The sequence below is a fragment of the Macaca nemestrina genome, chromosome 7, assembly GCF_043159975.1.
Source record: "Macaca nemestrina isolate mMacNem1 chromosome 7, mMacNem.hap1, whole genome shotgun sequence".
NCBI lineage: Eukaryota > Metazoa > Chordata > Mammalia > Primates > Cercopithecidae > Macaca > Macaca nemestrina.
This window is the reverse complement of record NC_092131.1, coordinates 153,423,349-153,442,299: the sequence shown is the minus strand read 5'-3', so window position 1 is coordinate 153,442,299 and position 18,951 is coordinate 153,423,349. Positions and strand designations below refer to the sequence as shown.

General features: G+C 39.6%; 1 protein-coding gene across 1 annotated transcript in view; it reads right to left on the bottom strand.

Annotated features, from left to right (window-relative positions):
• Window positions 1–4,144: 4,144 nt before the first annotated feature.
• The window catches only part of LOC105490676 (centrosomal protein 152), a 122,007-nt gene continuing 107,200 nt past the window's right edge, over window positions 4,145–18,951 (bottom strand). The window contains exon 29 of the transcript XR_011606063.1: window positions 4,145–4,277. The gene's annotated coding sequence lies outside the window, so the exon portion shown is untranslated. The remainder of the gene's footprint in view (window positions 4,278–18,951) is intronic.

The following is an 18,951-nucleotide window of genomic DNA, read 5'->3' as shown; positions in this document are numbered from 1 at the left end:
AAGCAAAAATGGACAAATGGGATCACATTAAGTTAAAAAGCTTTTGCACAGAGAAGGAAACAGTTAACAAAGTGAAGAGACAACCCACAGAATGGGAGAAAATATTTGCAAACTATCCATCTCACAAGGGATTTATAACCAGAATATATAAGTAGTGAAACCAATCTATAGGAAAAAAATCTAATAATTAAAAATGGGCAAAAGATCTGACTAGACATTTCTCAAAAGACATACAAATGGCAAACATTTATATGAAAAGGTGCTCAACATCATTGCTCATCAGAGAAATGAAAATCAAAATTATAATGAGATACCATCTTACCCCAATTAAAATGGATTTTATCCAAAAGACAGACAGTAATCAATTCTGGTGAGGACGTGGAAAAAGGGGAACATCATAGACTATTGGTGGGGATGTAAATTAATATAGCCACCATGGAGAACAGTTTGGAGGTTCCTGAAAGAATTGAAAATAGAGCTATCATATGATCCAGCAATCCCACTGGTAGGTACATATACAAAAGAAAGAGAATCAGTATATCAAAGTGATATCTACAGTCTCATGTTTATTGAAGCACTGTTCACAATAGCCAATATTTGGAAGCAACCTAAATGTCTGTCAACAGATGAACGGATGAAGAAAATGTGATACTTATTTGCAATGGAGTACTATTTGGCCATGAAAGAAGAACGTTCCCATCATTTGCAACAACATGGATGAAACTGGAGGTCATTATGTTAAGTGAAAGAAGCCAGGCACGGAAAGACAAACTTCTCATGCTCTCATTTATTTGTGAGAACTAAAAATTTTAAAAATTGAACTCATGGAGATAGAGAGTAGAATGATGGTTACCAGAGGCTGGGAAGGGCCATTGAGGAGTGGTGGGAGGAAAGTGGAGATGGTTAATAGGCACATAAAATAGTTTAAAAAGAATGAGTACGATCTAGTATTTGATAGTACAACATGGTGATGTAATAATTTAATCGTAAATTTAAAAATAACTAGAGAATGTAACTGGATTGTTTGTAACACAAAGGATAAATGCTTGAGGTGACGGAAACCCATACACCCAGATGTGATTATTACACATATATGCCTGTATCAAAATATCCCAAACACCCCATAAATATATACACCTACTGTGTACCCACAAAAATTAAAAGTTGAAAAAGAACTCCAGGTTGCTAAGGTTTTTTCTTTCATCACTTTAAAAACTTCATGTTCTTCTTGCATAATTTCTGATGAGAAGTCTGTTGTAATTTTTATCCTTGTTCCTCTGTAGATGAGGTGGTTTTTTGTTTTTTTTTTTTTTGTTTGTTTGTTTGTTTTTTAACTCTAGCTTCTTGCCAGATTTTCTCTTTGTCGCTGTTTGACTATAATATGTGTAAGTGTAGCCTTTTGTTATTTATCCTGTTTGTTATTTTCTGAGCTTCTGAATCTGTGGTTTGGTGTCCCTCTGGGATTCCTGATTGTATGTATACACATATTGTGATACTATCCCACAGATTTTAGGTGTTCTGTTCTGGTTGGGTTTTTTTTTTTTTTTTTTTAAATCCTGGTTCTTTAAAAGTATATTGACTTTTGCATTATTCTTCTATTTTCTCCTTCCATTTCAGTTTAGGAAGTTTCCATTGCCATATCTTCAAGCTCATTGATTCTTTGGCTGTGTCCATCTGCATGTCCGTTTTCAATCTTGCTTTTAACACAGGAGAAACATTAAATCAGCATACAAAGACAGCAGAATTTTTTTACATCATATTTAAATCTAGAATTGTGCATTGTAAAGAGGGAATTTAGTTTGGGAAATCTAATGTTAGAATAAGAAGACTCAAAAGAACCACTCATTCTGCCTTAGTTTGGGCAAGAAAGGTAAAATTATAACACTCTGAAAAGCAAAAATTAAATGTTCAAATAAAGCAGACTCCATGGTGGAGGCACCATGTTTTACTGGATGTGACACACAGTTCACATTTCCTGGGGTGTAGAGAAAATAGTTGTATGTTAAAAAATATGCACTTGACTCTATGCCACAGGGGATTAAGCAAAAGAGAAGTCAGAAACAAACTTGACCATTAATGAAGAACAGTGGGAATAGTGAATCTTTATCACAACCCACTAACATTGATAAGAAATGTTAATTTTCTTTCAACAGAAAATAAAACTGTCTTTGGTTCTGATTAAACATGGTTTTTAAATATGTTTCCAGAAAAGACAATGAGGGAGATCTTTTAAAAGAGCCTGATTTGCAAGTGATCTGGAAGTCTTGCATTCCCTTTTGGCAAGGATACCAGTTGTATACAAATTCAGGAATTCAATCGGTGGACATTTATCAGCTAAATATCTCATGATAGAGAAAAACAAAATACTTTTGTATTAAGGAGAAAACATTCTTTTATAACTAGAAAAGGAGCAAGAGAATTCTTAGCGTAGATATGTCTTTAAAATTTACCTGAAATCGAGTTTGAGACCAGCCTGGCCAACATGTTGAAACCCTGTCTCTACTAAAAATATGAAAATTAGCCAGGCATGGTGTCAGGCGCCTGTAATCCCAGCTATTTGGGAGGCTGAGGCAGGAGAATCGCTTGAACCCGGGAGGCAGAGGTTGCAGTGAGCCAAGATTGCGCCACTGCACTCCAGCCTATGTGACAAAGCAAGAGTCTGTCTCGGGGAAAAAAAAAAAAAAATTACCTGAAATCTATATTTCTTTATTACTTTTTAAGGCTACAATGCGAAATGATAGATGGAAATGGATAATTTCATGGTTAGCAGAGTGAAAACGTTTATGGTCATCAAAAATCTCTCAGGTAAAGCAGAAGCTGAGTAACTGTGCTAAGAATGTAAATGTAAGCTATCTCTAGGCCTCAAAGCTCTCATCCAACTCAAATGACTTGGAATGATACGTTCTCCTCAAGCTTAGAGAAAGAACCAAGTCATAAATAAGCCATAATTGTTAACAGCTATGGGTTACTACAAAAAGTAGAATTTAAAAACCAGTGGCCAGGTGGAGTGGCTTATACCTGTAATCTCAGTGCTTTGGGATGCCAAGGTGGGAGGATCACTTGAGGTCAGGAATTCAAAATCAGCCTAGACAATGCAGTGAGATTCCATCTCTAAAAAGTTTTTAAAAAGTACCTGAACATGGTGCTGTATGCTTGTAATCAGGGCTACACAGAATGCTGAGGTAGGAGGATTCCTTGAGCTCAGGAGTTTGAGGTTACAGTGAGCTATGATCATGACACTGCACTCCAGCCTGGATGACAGTGAGTCCCCAACTCTAAAAAAAGCATTTTTTTAAGGTAGACAATTCATACTAAGGCCAAATTTCTTCTCTCTACTAGATAAATACCATTAACAAGCAAACATTTTTTATCTTTAAAAAGCAAATTGAAGTCTCTATCAGTACTTTTCTCCAGCCCATTTCTCTGGAAAACTCCTAGAAAGAGCGATCTCTACCTGCCATCTCCACTCCTCCTCTCATTCTTTCAATGCCATTATTGCCATAACCAAGTGCTCTTATCAAAGTTGTCAACAATTTCAGTGTTGTCAAATCCAATGGTCAGTCCTCAATCATCCAACCCATTCTACTAAATCTCTCAGTCCTCATGAAACACTTTCTTCACTTGGTTTTCAGGATGCTACACTTTCTGGGTTTCCTCCTCCACCACTGTCTACTCCTTCTCAGAAACATTGGCTGGTTCATCCTCATCTTTCTGACTGTGATATCAAGAGCTCAATCTTAAGACTCTCATCCTTCCTCTATTTATATTTGCTTACCAGATGATCTCATTCAGCCTCATTTCTATGCTGACAACTCCCAACTGAAATTTCTCCAGCCCTGTTCACTCACCAGAACTGCATATCTAAAGCTCCTTTTGGACAGCAATAGACATTTCAAATTTAACATGAGCAACACCAAATGCTTGATTTCACTACTCCTCTCCCCTGCCCGTGGAAAAAAATAATTGCTCATTCCATAGTTTTCCTCTTCTCAGTAAATGACAGCTTCATTCTCCAAGATTCTCAGGGCAAGTATTTTGGAGTCATTATTGATTTCTCTCTTTATCTAGTATCACAGGAATACATAAGACATTCCTATAAGCTTATCTTCAAACTATATGTAGACTGCCATGTCTTTTCTCCAGCTCCTCCATTACTATACTAATCCAGTCCGTGACAATCCAAGGGTACTGCCGTAGCCTCCTCTCAGGTCTAGCTCTCACCTCCCATCTTTGCTTCCCTGTATTGGATTCTTCTCCCAGCACCTGGAATGATCCTTCTGAAAAGTAATTTAGAGTACATTATTTCTCATTATTAAATATAAGGTCTCACTCTGAATAAGACTAAAATCTTTAGCAGGGCCTACAAGACCCTATACAACCTTGCCCTTACCTCATCTCTACCATTTTTCCCTTCACTCACTTCACTGTCGTCACACAGCCTCCTTGATGTTTCTCAGACAAACCAAGTGCACTTCTACCCCAGGGCCTTTACACTTTCTGGTCTCTCTGCCTGGAAGGTGTTGCTCCACATACCCACAGGACTCTTCTCCCTCACTTTTTTCAGGTCCCTGTTCAAATGCCACTGATATGGTTTAGCTCTGCGTCCCCACCCAAATCTCATGTCGGATTGTAATTCCCAATGTTGGGGGAGGGACCTGGTTGGAGGTGATTGGATTGTAGGGGAAGATTTCCCCCATGCTGCTCTCATGATAGTAAGTGAGTTCTCACAAGATCTGATGGTTTAAAAGTGTGTGGCATTTCCCCCCTTGCTCTCTATCTCCTGCCACCGTGTGAAGAAGGTGCTTGCTTCCTCTTCACCTTCTACCATAATTGTAAGTTTCCTGAGGCCTCTTCCTATTAAGCCTGCAGAACTGTAGTCAATTAAATTTCTTTTCTTCATAAATTACGCAGTCTCAGGTAGTTCTTTATAGCAGTGCGAAAACGCACGAATGCAGCCACTTTATCATAAAATCCTTCCTCGAGTACCTTACAAAATATATATTACACATTCACACACATAAACAGCTGTCATTGTCTCCCAACATTGCTGTGTTATTGTAGTTATGACTACTTTTCATGTTACCTATTTCAAATTTAAATTTAGTTGTCTATTTCCCCCAACTAGAATGAAAATCTGTGAGAGCAGGGACTTTGTCAATATCCTCAATGTCTAGAACTCTGCCTGTAACATAGTTAAGTACAGAACACATTTTTTAAAATAAATGAACAAGCAGAGTAACTAGGAATGCTTATGCATTCCAACCATAAATGCAAACTCAAGACAGTAAAGGAAATGTTTCCAAGTGATTGCAATCTGAAAGGGAAGTTTTTCTTGGCCATCCATGCAATTTTTGCAATTTTAGTATATGAGTGTGGAATCTATGTCATGGGCCATCAACCTCAGGAAAAATTAAAATAAATTTCATGCCACAAAGAAGCAGAAAGCAATAATTAAGGGCTAGAAAAAGGATTAGACAATTAGTCACCACTTGCTCTGCCAGAGTGGTTGAGAGCATAGTTTGGGAATGAGACAGATCTGGGTTTGAGTCCTCACTGCTGTGCACCACCTCTACTACCTTGAGCAAGTTAGTTACTTGTTCTCCCTGTGTCTGAGCTTTCTGATCTACAAAAAGTGTCTAAAATCTTCCAGAGTTGTTGTAAGAATTCTGCTGGCTTTATTAATTTATTTTTTAATACATTATCATACTATTACCCAATTAGCCATCAGTACATTTCACTAAATAACACAGCAGTTATACACACACCTCCCCCAGCAGAATTCTCTAAGGGGTAAGGGCCTGTTTACTGGCTTTACTCATGAGATTCTTCACTCTCTGGTCAAATAGGTGTGTCAGCAAAGGAATCTACACATAATTATCATTAAGGAATTCATTAATTCAAGACTTACTGAGAATTGTATAAAGACTTGTTGAGAAAAACTGAACCCACACTCAAATGAAATCTCTATTCAGTGAACTATATGTACGTGTTTGGAAAGAGATTCCTGCGTGCTTCCTATTCTCTGCTAAGAAGCAGGCAACAAGCCTTTGCAGTGAGGCTACGGGAGTGATTTCCATGCTGGCTAGTTAGAGTTTCTCCCTTGTGGTTTCCATGATGCTCTTGCTCTGTATTACCTGATTGATCTGTGCTGGGATATTTTTTTAGTTTGCTTCAGTGCCCCTGTTACTAATCTTATTTCTAGCTTATGCACTTGCTCAAAGTCTTCTCTGAGCCTTAAGTCTACTTATTAATCCCAAGAGTGGCTAAGTAATACAAAAGTTCGTAACAATCATTTTCTCCTTTATTCATTCAAGAGATACATAAAAATCAAGTATAAAAACTGTGACAGACCTGGTGCCAAGGTTACAGATAGCAAGATGAGCACAGTACCTGACCTCTGGGAGCTGGAGAGCACAGATATTTAACACACCCAAACACACACACACATGCACACATGGTCATGTGTGTGTGATAAGAACTATAATGAGTAAATTACAGTGTTTCCAAGAAAGGCATCACACTCAGACTTAAAATACCAGGGAATTGAGGAGTTGCATTCAAAGGAATGTTTTTCAAGTCTTTACACTAAGAAATATGATTTCGATTCTATACTTTTTTTTCCATCTTGGTGGTAAATACCTACTATATTGATTTTATAACCCTTCAATTAATGATATCTGCAGTTTGAGAAACACTCATCTAAAACTAAAGATAAGAAGATGGCCGAATAGGAACAGCTCCAGTCTCCAACTCCCAGCGCGAGCGACACAGAAGACCGGTGATTTCTGCATTTTCAACTGAGGTACTGGGTTCATCTCACTGGGGAGTGCCGGACGATCGGTGCTGGTCAGCTGCTGCAGCCCGACCAGCGAGAGCTGAAGCAGGGCGAGGCATTGCCTCACCAGGGAAGCGCAAGGGGGAAGGGAATCCCTTTTCCTAGCCAGGGGAACTGAGACACACAACACCTGGAAAATCGGGTAACTCCCACCCCAATACTGCGCTTTAAGCAAACAGGCACACCAGGAGATCATATCCCACACCTGGCCGGGAGGGTCCCACACCCACGGAGCCTCCCTCATTGCTAGCAGGGCAGTCTGTGATCTACCGGCAAGGCAGCAGTGAGGCTGGGGGAGGGGCGCCCGCCATTGCTGAGGCTTAAGTAGGTAAACAAAGCCCCTGGGAAGCTCGAAGTGGGTGGAGCTCACAGCAGCTCAAGGAAACCTGCCTGTCTCTGTAGACTCCACCTCTGGGGACAGGGCAATAACAAACACAGCCGAAACCTCTGCAGACGCAAACGACTCTGTCTGACAGCTTTGAAGAGAGCAGTGGATCTCCCAACACGGAGGTTGAGATCTGAGAAGGGACAGACTCCCTGCTCAAGTGGGTCCCTGACCCCTGAGTAGCCTAACTGGGAGACATCCCCCACTAGGGGCAGTCTGACACCCCACACCTGACAGGGTGGAGTACACCCCTGAGAGGAAGCTTCCAAAGCAAGAATCAGACAGGTACACTCGCTGTTCAGAAATATTCTATCTTCTGCAGCCTCTGCTGCTGATACCCAGGCAAACAGGGTCTGGAGTGGACCTCAAGCAATCTCCAACAGACCTACAGCTGAGGGTCCTGACTGTTAGAAGGAAAACTATCAAACAGGAAGGACACCTACACCAAAACCCCATCAGTACATCACCATCATCAAAGACCAGAGGCAGATAAAACCACAAAGATGGGGAAAAAGCAGGGCAGAAAAGCTGGAAATTCAAAAAATAAGAGCGCATCTCCCCCGGCAAAGGAGCGCAGCTCATCGCCAGCAACGGATCAAAGCTGGACGGAGAATGACTTTGACGAGATGAGAGAAGAAGGCTTCAGTCCATCAAATTTCTCAGAGCTAAAGGAGGAATTACGTACCCAGTGCAAAGAAACTAAAAATCTTGAAAAAAAAGTGGAAGAATTGATGGCTAGAGTAATTAATGCAGAGAAGGTCATAAACGAAATGAAAGAGATGAAAACCATGACACGAGAAATACGTGACAAATGCACAAGCTTCAGTAACCGACTCGATCAACTGGAAGAAAGAGTATCTGCGATTGAGGATCAAATGAATGAAATGAAGCGAGAAGAGAAACCAAAAGAAAAAAGAAGAAAAAGAAATGAACAAAGCCTGCAAGAGGTATGGGATTATGTAAAAAGACCAAATCTACGTCTGATTGGGGTGCCTGAAAGTGAGGGGGAAAATGGAACCAAGTTGGAAAACACTCCTCAGGATATCATCCAGGAGAACTTCCCCAACCTAGTAGGGCAGGCCAACATTCAAATCCAGGAAATACAGAGAACGCCACAAAGATACTCCTCGAGAAGAGCAACTCCAAGACACATAATTGCCAGATTCACCAAAGTTGAAATGAAGGAAAAAATGTTGAGGGCAGCCAGAGAGAAAGGTCGGGTTACCCACAAAGGGAAGCCCATCAGACTAACAGCAGATCTCTCGGCAGAAACTCTCCAAGCCAGAAGAGAGTGGGGGCCAATATTCAACATTCTTAAAGAAAAGAATTTTAAACCCAGAATTTCATATCCAGCCAAACTAAGTTTCATAAGTGAAGGAGAAATAAAATCCTTTACAGATAAGCAAATGCTTAGAGATTTTGTCACCACTAGGCCTGCCTTACAAGAGACCCTGAAGGAAGCACTCAACATGGAAAGGAACAACCGGTACCAGCCATTGCAAAAACATGCCAAAATGTAAAGACCATCGAGGCTAGGAAGAAACTGCATCAACTAATGAGCAAAATAACCAGTTAATATCATAATGGCAGGATCAAGTTCACACATAACAATCTTAACCTTAAATGTAAATGGACTAAATGCTCCAATTAAAAGACACAGACTGGCAAACTGGATAAAGAGTCAAGACCCAACAGTCTGCTGTATTCAGGAGACCCATCTCACATGCAGAGACATACATAGGCTCAAAATAAAGGGATGGAGGAAGATTTACCAAGCAAATGGAGAACAAAAAAAAGCGGGGGTTGCAATACTAGTCTCTGATAAAACAGACTTTAAACCATCAAAGATCAAAAGAGACAAAGAAGGCCATTACATAATGGTAAAGGGATCAATTCAACAGGAAGAGCTAACTATCCTAAATATATATGCACCCAATACAGGAGCACCCAGATTCATCAAGCAAGTCCTTAGAGACTTACAAAGAGACTTAGACTCCCATACAATAATAATGGGAGACTTCAACACTCCACTGTCAACATTAGACAGATCAACGAGACAGAAAGTTAACAAGGATATCCAGGAATTGAACTCATCTCTGCAGCAAGCAGACCTAATAGACATCTATAGAACTCTCCACCCCAAATCAACAGAATATACATTCTTCTCAGCACCACATCGTACTTACTCCAAAATCAACCACGTAATTGGAAGTAAAGCACTCCTCAGCAAATGTACAAGAACAGAAATTATAACAAACTGTCTCTCAGACCACAGTGCAATCAAACTAGAACCCAGGACTAAGAAACTCAATCAAAACCGCTCAACTACATGGAAACTGAACAACCTGCTCCTGAATGACTACTGGGTACATAACGAAATGAAGGCAGAAATAAAGATGTTCTTTGAAACCAATGAGAACAAACATACAACATACCAGAATCTCTGGGACACATTTAAAGCAGTGTGTAGAGGGAAATTTATAGCACTAAATGCCCACAAGAGAAAGCTGGAAAGATCTAAAATTGACACTCTAACATCACAATTAAAAGAACTAGAGAAGCAAGAGCAAACACATTCAAAAGCTAGCAGAAGGCAAGAAATAACTAAGATCAGAGCAGAACTGAAGGAGATAGAGACACAAAAATCTCTCCAAAAAATCAATGAATCCAGGAGTTGGTTTTTTGAAAAGATCAACAAAATTGACAGACCACTAGCAAGACTAATAAAGAAGAAAAGAGAGAAGAATCAAATCGACGCAATTAAAAATGATAAAGGGGATATCACCATCGACCCCACAGAAATACAAACTACCATCAGAGAATACTATAAACACCTCTACGCAAATAAACTGGAAAATCTAGAAGAAATGGATAATTTCCTGGACACTTACACTCTTCCAAGACTAAACCAGGAAGAAGTTGAATCCCTGAATAGACCAATAGCAGGCTCTGAAATTGAGGCAATAATTAATAGCCTACCAACCAAAAAAAGTCCAGGACCAGATGGATTCACAGCTGAATTCTACCAGAGGTACGAGGAGGAGTTGGTACCATTCCTTCTGAAACTATTCCAATCAATAGAAAAAGAGGGAATCCTCCCTAACTCATTTTATGAGGCCAACATCATCCTGATACCAAAGCCTGGCAGAGACACAACAAAAAAAGAGAATTTTAGACCAATATCCCTGATGAACATCGATGCAAAAATCCTCAATAAAATACTGGCAAACCGGATTCAGCAACACATCAAAAAGCTTATCAACCATGATCAAGTGGGCTTCATCCCTGGGATGCAAGGCTGGTTCAACATTCGCAAATCAATAAACATAATCCAGCATATAAACAGAACCAAAGACAAGAACCACATGATTATCTCAATAGATGCAGAAAAGGCTTTTGACAAAATTCAACAGCCCTTCATGCTAAAAACGCTCAATAAATTCGGTATTGATGGAACGTACCTCAAAATAATAAGAGCTATTTATGACAAACCCACAGCCAATATCATACTGAATGGGCAAAAACTGGAAAAATTCCCTTTGAAAACTGGCACAAGACAGGGATGCCCTCTCTCACCACTCCTATTCAACATAGTGTTGGAAGTTCTGGCTAGGGCAATTAGGCAAGAGAAAGAAATCAAGGGTATTCAGTTAGGAAAAGAAGAAGTCAAACTGTCCCTGTTTGCAGATGACATGATTGTATATTTAGAAAACCCCATTGTCTCAGCCCAAAATCTCCTTAAGCTGATAAGCAACTTCAGCAAAGTCTCAGGATACAAAATTAATGTGCAAAAATCACAAGCATTCTTATACACCAGTAACAGACAAACAGAGAGCCAAATCAGGAATGAACTTCCATTCACAATTGCTTCAAAGAGAATCAAATACCTAGGAATCCAACTTACAAGGGATGTAAAGGACCTCTTCAAGGAGAACTACAAACCACTGCTCAGTGAAATCAAAGAGGACACAAACAAATGGAAGAACATACCATGCTCATGGATAGGAAGAATCAATATCGTGAAAATGGCCATACTGCCCAAGGTAATTTATAGATTCAATGCCATCCCCATCAAGCTACCAATGAGTTTCTTCACAGAATTGGAAAAAACTGCTTTAAAGTTCATATGGAACCAAAAAAGAGCCCGCATCTCCAAGACAATCCTAAGTCAAAAGAACAAAGCTGGAGGCATCACGCTACCTGACTTCAAACTATACTACAAGGCTACAGTCACCAAAACAGCATGGTACTGGTACCAAAACAGAGATATAGACCAATGGAACAGAACAGAGTCCTCAGAAATAATACCACACATCTACAGCCATTTGATCTTTGACAAACCTGAGAGAAACAAGAAATGGGGAAAGGATTCCCTATTTAATAAATGGTGCTGGGAAAATTGGCTAGCCATAAGTAGAAAGCTGAAACTGGATCCTTTCCTTACTCCTTATACGAAAATTAATTCAAGATGGATTAGAGACTTAAATGTTAGACCTAATACCATAAAAATCCTAGAGGAAAACCTAGGTAGTACCATTCAGGACATAGGCATGGGCAAAGACTTCATGTCTAAAACACCAAAAGCAACGGCAGCAAAAGCCAAAATTGACAAATGGGATCTCATTAAATTAAAGAGCTTCTGCACAGCAAAAGAAACTACCATCAGAGTGAACAGGCAACCTACAGAATGGGAGAAAATTTTTGCAATCTACTCATCTGACAAAGGGCTAATATCCAGAACCTACAAAGAACTCAAACAAATTTACAAGAAAAAAACAAACAACCCCATCAAAAAGTGGGCAAAGGATATGAACAGACATTTCTCAAAAGAAGACATTCATACAGCCAACAGACACATGAAAAAATGCTCATCATCACCGGCCATCAGAGAAATGCAAATCAAAACCACAATGAGATACCATCTCACACCAGTTAGAATGGCGATCATTAAAAAGTCAGGAAACAACAGGTGCTGGAGAGGATGTGGAGAAATAGGAACACTTCTACACTGTTGGTGGGATTGTAAACTAGTTCAACCATTATGGAAAACAGTATGGCGATTCCTCAAGGATCTAGAACTAGATGTACCATATGACCCAGCCATCCCATTACTGGGTATATACCCAAAGGATTATAAATTATGCTGCTATAAAGACACATGCACACGTATGTTTATTGCAGCACTATTCACAATAGCAAAGACTTGGAATCAACCCAAATGTCCATCAGTGACAGATTGGATTAAGAAAATGTGGCACATATACACCATGGAATACTATGCAGCCATCAAAAAGGATGAGTTTGCGTCCTTTGTAGGGACATGGATGCAGCTGGAAACCATCATTCTTAGCAAACTATCACAAGAACAGAAAACCAAACACCGCATGTTCTCACTCATAGGTGGGAACTGAACAATAAGATCACTTGGACTCAGGAAGGGGAACATCACACACCGGGGCCTATCATGGGGAGGGGGGAGGGGGGAGGGATTGCATTGGGAGTTATACCTGATGTAGATGATGAGTTGATGGGTGCAGCACACCAACATGGCACAAGTATACATATGTAACAAACCTGCACGTTATGCACATGTACCCTACAACTTAAAGTATAATAATAATAAATAAATTAAAAAATAAAATAAAATAAAACTAAAAATAAATATCAATTAGCCAGCTCTGGGGTAGAGTAGGAATTGAGGGTAGCAGACACATGTTCCAGGCAAAAAACCACTATGCCCAAGGTCCCTGAAGTGACTGCATGTGAACTCATTTCCTCTTATCCCTAGAGCTGTGATTATGAGCAATTGGCAACCAGCTTCCATCTTTCTTCCAGGGTGTCTTCTTAAGCTGCAGAGACTGGAAAGTAAAACTACATTACCCATATTCCCTTGCAGCTGGATTCTACATTTAAAATAGCAAGTTATCTGCAGTTGCAAGATGAGGAAGCTGGAACTGAGTCAGATGCAAATTTACTGTGGATGCTAGGGGTTATAGCTGGAATCAAGGTCTTAAAGACATAGCTTCTACAAGATAGTGGCCAGGCACTGTGTTCTGCTGTCTAGTCACCAGCTTTGGCTACTGAGAGGTAGTTGTGCCCGTGCTGACAGCAGCTTTCTGGCTGATATGGTTTGGCTGTGTCCCCACCCAAATCTCATCTTGAATTGTAATCCTTATAATCCCCATGTGTCTAGGGAGACACCTGGTGGGAGGTGATTGGATCATGGGGGTGGTTCCCCCATGCTGTTCTCGTGATGAGTGAGTTCTCACAAGATCTGATGGTTTTATGAGGCGCTCTTCCCCCTTCAATCCTCACTCTTCTCTTTCCTGCCATTGTGAAGAGGGTACTTGCTTCCCTTTCACCTTCTGCCATGACTGTAAGTTGCCTGAGGCCTCCCCAGCCATGTGGAACCATGTGGAACTGACAGTCAATTAAACACATGTCTCCTTTACTAATTACCCAGTCTTGTGTATTTCTTTATAGCAGTGTGAGAATGGACTAATACACCAGCCCTCTGATTATGGCAGGATATATTTAAGCTTAACATTGGCCTCTGATTCCTGTTCCCTTCCAATGATTTTATAAGCATCCAATTCCCTGCATTAGATCCCTTTCTTCTAAAGAAAATACTTATGCTGTGTCTTGGGTCAGTTTTCCTGGAAGCAGACTCTGAGATGAAGATTTATGTGCCAATGATTGATTAAGGAAGTGCTTCCAGGAAAAACCACTCAGGAGATGAAGGAGGTGGGATTAGGAAAGGGAAAAAGTCAAGTGAGGGTGCAATTTTAGGGCCACCCAGCCAGATCCTTCAGAAGTGCTCTGGAGGGGAAATTACAGCTCAGAGGTTGTCCTAAATTGAGGTAAGACAGCTGGGCTGTCAAACCCTCACACTGTCGTCACTGGGTATGAACCACACTGTGGGGCGCAGGGGACGCCCTGTGCTTGCAGACAAAGTGGCTCCAGGAACCCGAGGGCAGTCCTCTGGAAAGGTGTGGGTGGTTAAAAGCAAAGACCTACAGAAAATGGGGGAAGGACACATAGAAATATTAAAAGTGATCTGTGGGGACAGAGGAGGAACATGGAGGATAGGGTCTTCTGCTACTGGGAGATTTCTGTTACTTGCACTCAAACCTTACAGATACAATCAGCTACAGAAGTTCACAAGTTATTGGTTACTCATTTATGCTCACTGGCATGTAGGTTATAATTACATGCACTAATAATGCTATCCAAGTTGAACCTGCAATTGAAATGTTTCCAAAATTCTCATCATATATATGTGATTATTATTAAGTGAAGGCCTAGATTCAGCACTTTGGGCTGTAATTTTTTTTTTTTTAACCACATGTATAGGATTTTGTTAAAATGTTGATTTTTTTTTCTTATTCACAGACATATAGCAAGAAAAACCAAAACAATAAAAAATTGACATCAGCAGTTATTAAGGAATCTTGGCATCCTATCACATAATGGGAGAAGGTAGCTATATGAATCTCAAACACCAATTAACCAAGCAGATATGCTACCAGGTCCCGCGTGGCTTCCCCTATGAATGTGTAAATAAATATTTCTTCCAAAAACGATATCGGAACAATTTTATTTTCTGTCTATTTCAGAATCTAGTGAGGACTTGCTGTTACATAATACATTTATTTCTCCCAGAATGTTTTTACTTATTTAAGTCATCATTTGACAAGCATGGTTTGCCACAGCTGATTAACAAACCATTAGCAATTCCCTTCTCTTCTCCTAATCTTTATTTTTAAAACTGAGTAAAATTGGATAAAATATGTAATTTTTCTATGTCAGGGATTTAAAATATATAATTATGCAATTGATAGTGAAGATAACTGAAATTCTCTTTAATTTTCTGATGAAACTTCACATCAAGTCTTTTGTTGGAAAAGATGTGAATTACAGAAAAAATATCAAGTGGGATTATATTAATATATATCAAGAATATAACTTGAATATAACTCAGTATTTTGGATTTAGGTACCAATGTCTTGGTTACTTTTGGTAACATAATTAGAAAGAGTTAGCAGGCTATTTGTATCTAAGTATCCTAGATCATTAATGCCTGGCTGTTATCGTTAAGATCTATAGACCTAAAAATCTTAAATAATTTAATTATTAGCAAATGAAATATGGAAGAATATTAAAGGAATGAAACCCCATGGTCATAGAATGGTTTCTTTCTTTTTTTTTTTTCGAGACAGAGTCTCGCTCTGTCACCCTGGCTGGAGTGCAGTGGCATGGCGCAATCCCAGCTCACGGCAACCTCCACCCCCCCGGGTTCAAGCAATTCTCCTGCCTCAGCCTCACGAGTAGCTAGGATTACAGGCACGTGCCACCACACCCAGCCAATTTTTGTATTTTTAGTACAGACGGGGTTTCACCATGTTGGTCAGGCTGGTCTTGACCTCCTTACCTCATGATCCGCCTGCCTCAGCCTCCCAAAGTGCTGAGATTACAGGCATGAGCCACCACGCCTGGCCAGAATGGTTTCTTTTAAACATTCAAAAATAGTTTAATATCAAAAAATATGTCAATATTTTGATCACATTGATCAAAGGAAAAAAGACATTTCAATCATCTTGATTACTAAAAATTCATTTGGTAAAATTTAGCATTTACCAATAAAATAGGAATCAAATAAATTTATGTAAAATGGTCTTTAAGATTGTTTCCACTGGGCATGATGGCTCATGCCTGTAATCCTAGTACTTTGGGAGGCCAAAGCAGGCAGATCACCTGAGGTCAGGAGTTTGAGAACAGCCTGACCAACATAGAGAAACACCCTCTTTACTAAAAATACAAAATTAGCTGGGTGTGGTGGTGCACGCCTATAATCCCAGCTACTCGGGAGGTTGAGGAAGGAGAATTGCTTGAACCTGGGAGGCGGAGGTCGAGGTGAGCCGAGATCATGCCATTGCACTCCAGCCTAGGCAACAAGAGCAAAACTCCATCTCAAAAAAAAAAAAAACAATTGTTTCCAACCAATATCCAATAGCATGTTTCAATATGTAGAGTATTGGTTAAGTAAGGTTATAGTTATTGTGTTTAAAAAAAAAAAAAAAAAAAGAAGGGGTCAGGCACAGTGGCTCACGCTTGTAATCCCAGCAACTTGGGAAACCAAGGCAGGAGGGTCACTTGAGCCTAGGAGTTTGAGACCAGCCTGGACAACATAGTGAGATCCCATATCTACAAAAACTAAAAAATAAGCTGAGCACGATGGTGTATCCCTGTAGTCCCAACTACTTGGGAGACTGATGTGGCAGATCACTTGATCCTGGGAGGTTAAGGGTGCAGTGAGCTATGATCACACCACTGCCCTATAGCGTGAGCAAGACAAAGACCCTGTCTCAAAAAAAAAGAAGGGATAGATTAATGGTTTATTATTAAATTATTAAGTACATTTAGGAAATGGTAACAATAAATTAATCACATGTAAACAAATCTCTTTACTACAGATATTTCAGAACCTTTAACATACTAATATGTGTTTCCAAAATATATTTGACTACTGTTTTTTAAACAGTATCTTCAGGAACTTCGAGAATACTGCTGCAAAGACATTTCCCTTTCAATCAGATATAAAGCAAGAATGGATCCTGTTTACCATATGATTTAATATCACTCTAAAACAAGGAATATATATTTTGGAAAGGAAAAGGCAAAAATCATTATTATTTACTTCTGATAACTGCCTTTCTGGAAGAACAAGAAAAACAACTGAAACACTATTAAAACTAATAAGCAACCAGTATCGTACTAATTAATACATAAAAATCAATAGGCTTTTTGTTTTGCTTTGTTTTTGTTTTACTCTGTCACCCAGGCTGGAGTGCAGTGGGGGGATCTCAGCTCACCACAACCTCCACCTCCCAGGTTCAAGTGATTCTTCTACCTCAGCCTCCTGAGTAGCTGGGATTGCAGGCACGCATCACCACGCCGGGCTAATTTTTGTATTTTTAGTAGAGACAGGGTTTCACCATGTTGGCCAGGCTGATCTCGAAATCCTGGCCTTGAGTGATCCACCCACCTTGGCCTCCCAAAGTGCTGGGATTACAGGCTGGAGCCACCACGCCCAGCCAATAGGTTTCTTATAATACCAATATTAGTCCACTAAAAATTACAATGTAGAAAACAACATAAAATGTATAATACCTACAAATAAACTTAAGGAATATGCAGGAGCAATATAAAGACAACAAAAGCAATACAAGAAAACTTGTCTAAAAACATAAAAAATTAAAAGGACAAATGTAGTATGTCTCAAATTGAAAAATTCATCAATGCAAAACTGTCAGTTGCACCTAATTAATAATAAATTCCATAGAATTCAAACACCATTTAAAAATTTTAACTAATGATTAAAATTTTTCTTCCGGACAAAGTATGCAGTAATAGCCAGGAAGTATCTGGGCAAAAAATGTGTCTATCAGATATCAAAGTTTATTTTTAAAGTTATCTGAATTGTGGTAGCATGTGATACTGGTACCTGTCAGAATACAGAGTCCCCCTCATTGTCCCTGCCCTCTAGGGAGGCAGCACAGGGCCCTCTTTCCTGCAGCTTGGTCTCTGCTCAAGGCCTGTTTCTAAGGAAAGACTCCTCTTTGTACACCTGAATTCTAAGAGACCAGACTTTATATTCATAATTTTTAACTACAAAATAATATGTTTCAAACACTACAACATTTCTTCATCTGTTCTCCTGAAAATCCAAATAACTCTCAAAATTTATTTTTGAGTCAAAACACCAGTGGTCAAACTTTCTTGGATTACAAGGTTGGGAAAGACTCCTTTTCCAGTCTAAAATATTCCAACCTAAAAGAATACCATAGTAGGTAACAATTTCTAGTATATGGATCTAGTAATGTACCCTACTGATTTACTTTCCTTGCACCTTCAAAGGAAAGCAAGCTGGTAAATTCCAAAGTAAGTTTGTATGTTCGACATGCCGTCTTCCATTTCTTCATAATCCCAGAGAAGCAGAGCCCACAACTGAAGTAAATACTGTTTAATGGTTAAAAAAAAAAAAAAAAAAAAAAATTAAAGATGTCTTCAGATATGAATCTGGTGAAGAAATACCTTTCAGGTTCCGGTCGGGTGCTGTGGCTTAGGCCTGTAATCCTAGCACTTTGGAAGGTAGAGGCGGGCAGATCACGAGGTCAGGAGTTTGAGACCAGCCTGGCCTACATAGTGAAACCCCGTCTCTACTAAAAATACAAAAAACTAGCCAGGCATGGTGGTGGGCACCTGTAATCCCAGCTGCTCGGGAGGCTGAGGCAAGAGAATTGCTTGAATCTGGGAGGCGGATATTGTAGTGAGCCAACATCACACCATTGCACTCCAGCCCGGGCGACAGTGCAAGATTCCGTCTCAAAAAAAAAAAAAAAGGAAAAAAAAAAGAAATATCTTTCAGGTTCCAAGAACGAAAACAGCTATTTGTCTTCTGAATGAATGATCTTTTATCCAGAGAAACACTTTTCATGTATAGGTGAGACACAAGCAAGCAGTAAGTCACCTTCATCCTCTGAGCCACAGTGAAAATGAAAAAAAGAGAAACGCTAGCCAAACAGATCCAAAGGGTTGCAGTTTCCAGCACTTTTAACAGAGTGGAGCACATATTGATGGATATGTAGGTAGAGTTGTTCTGATAGCCTATGGGACCCCAAGAAAATGGACTCCCTCCAAGTTTGTCAGGAGTGTTAAAAAAGGTGAAGCA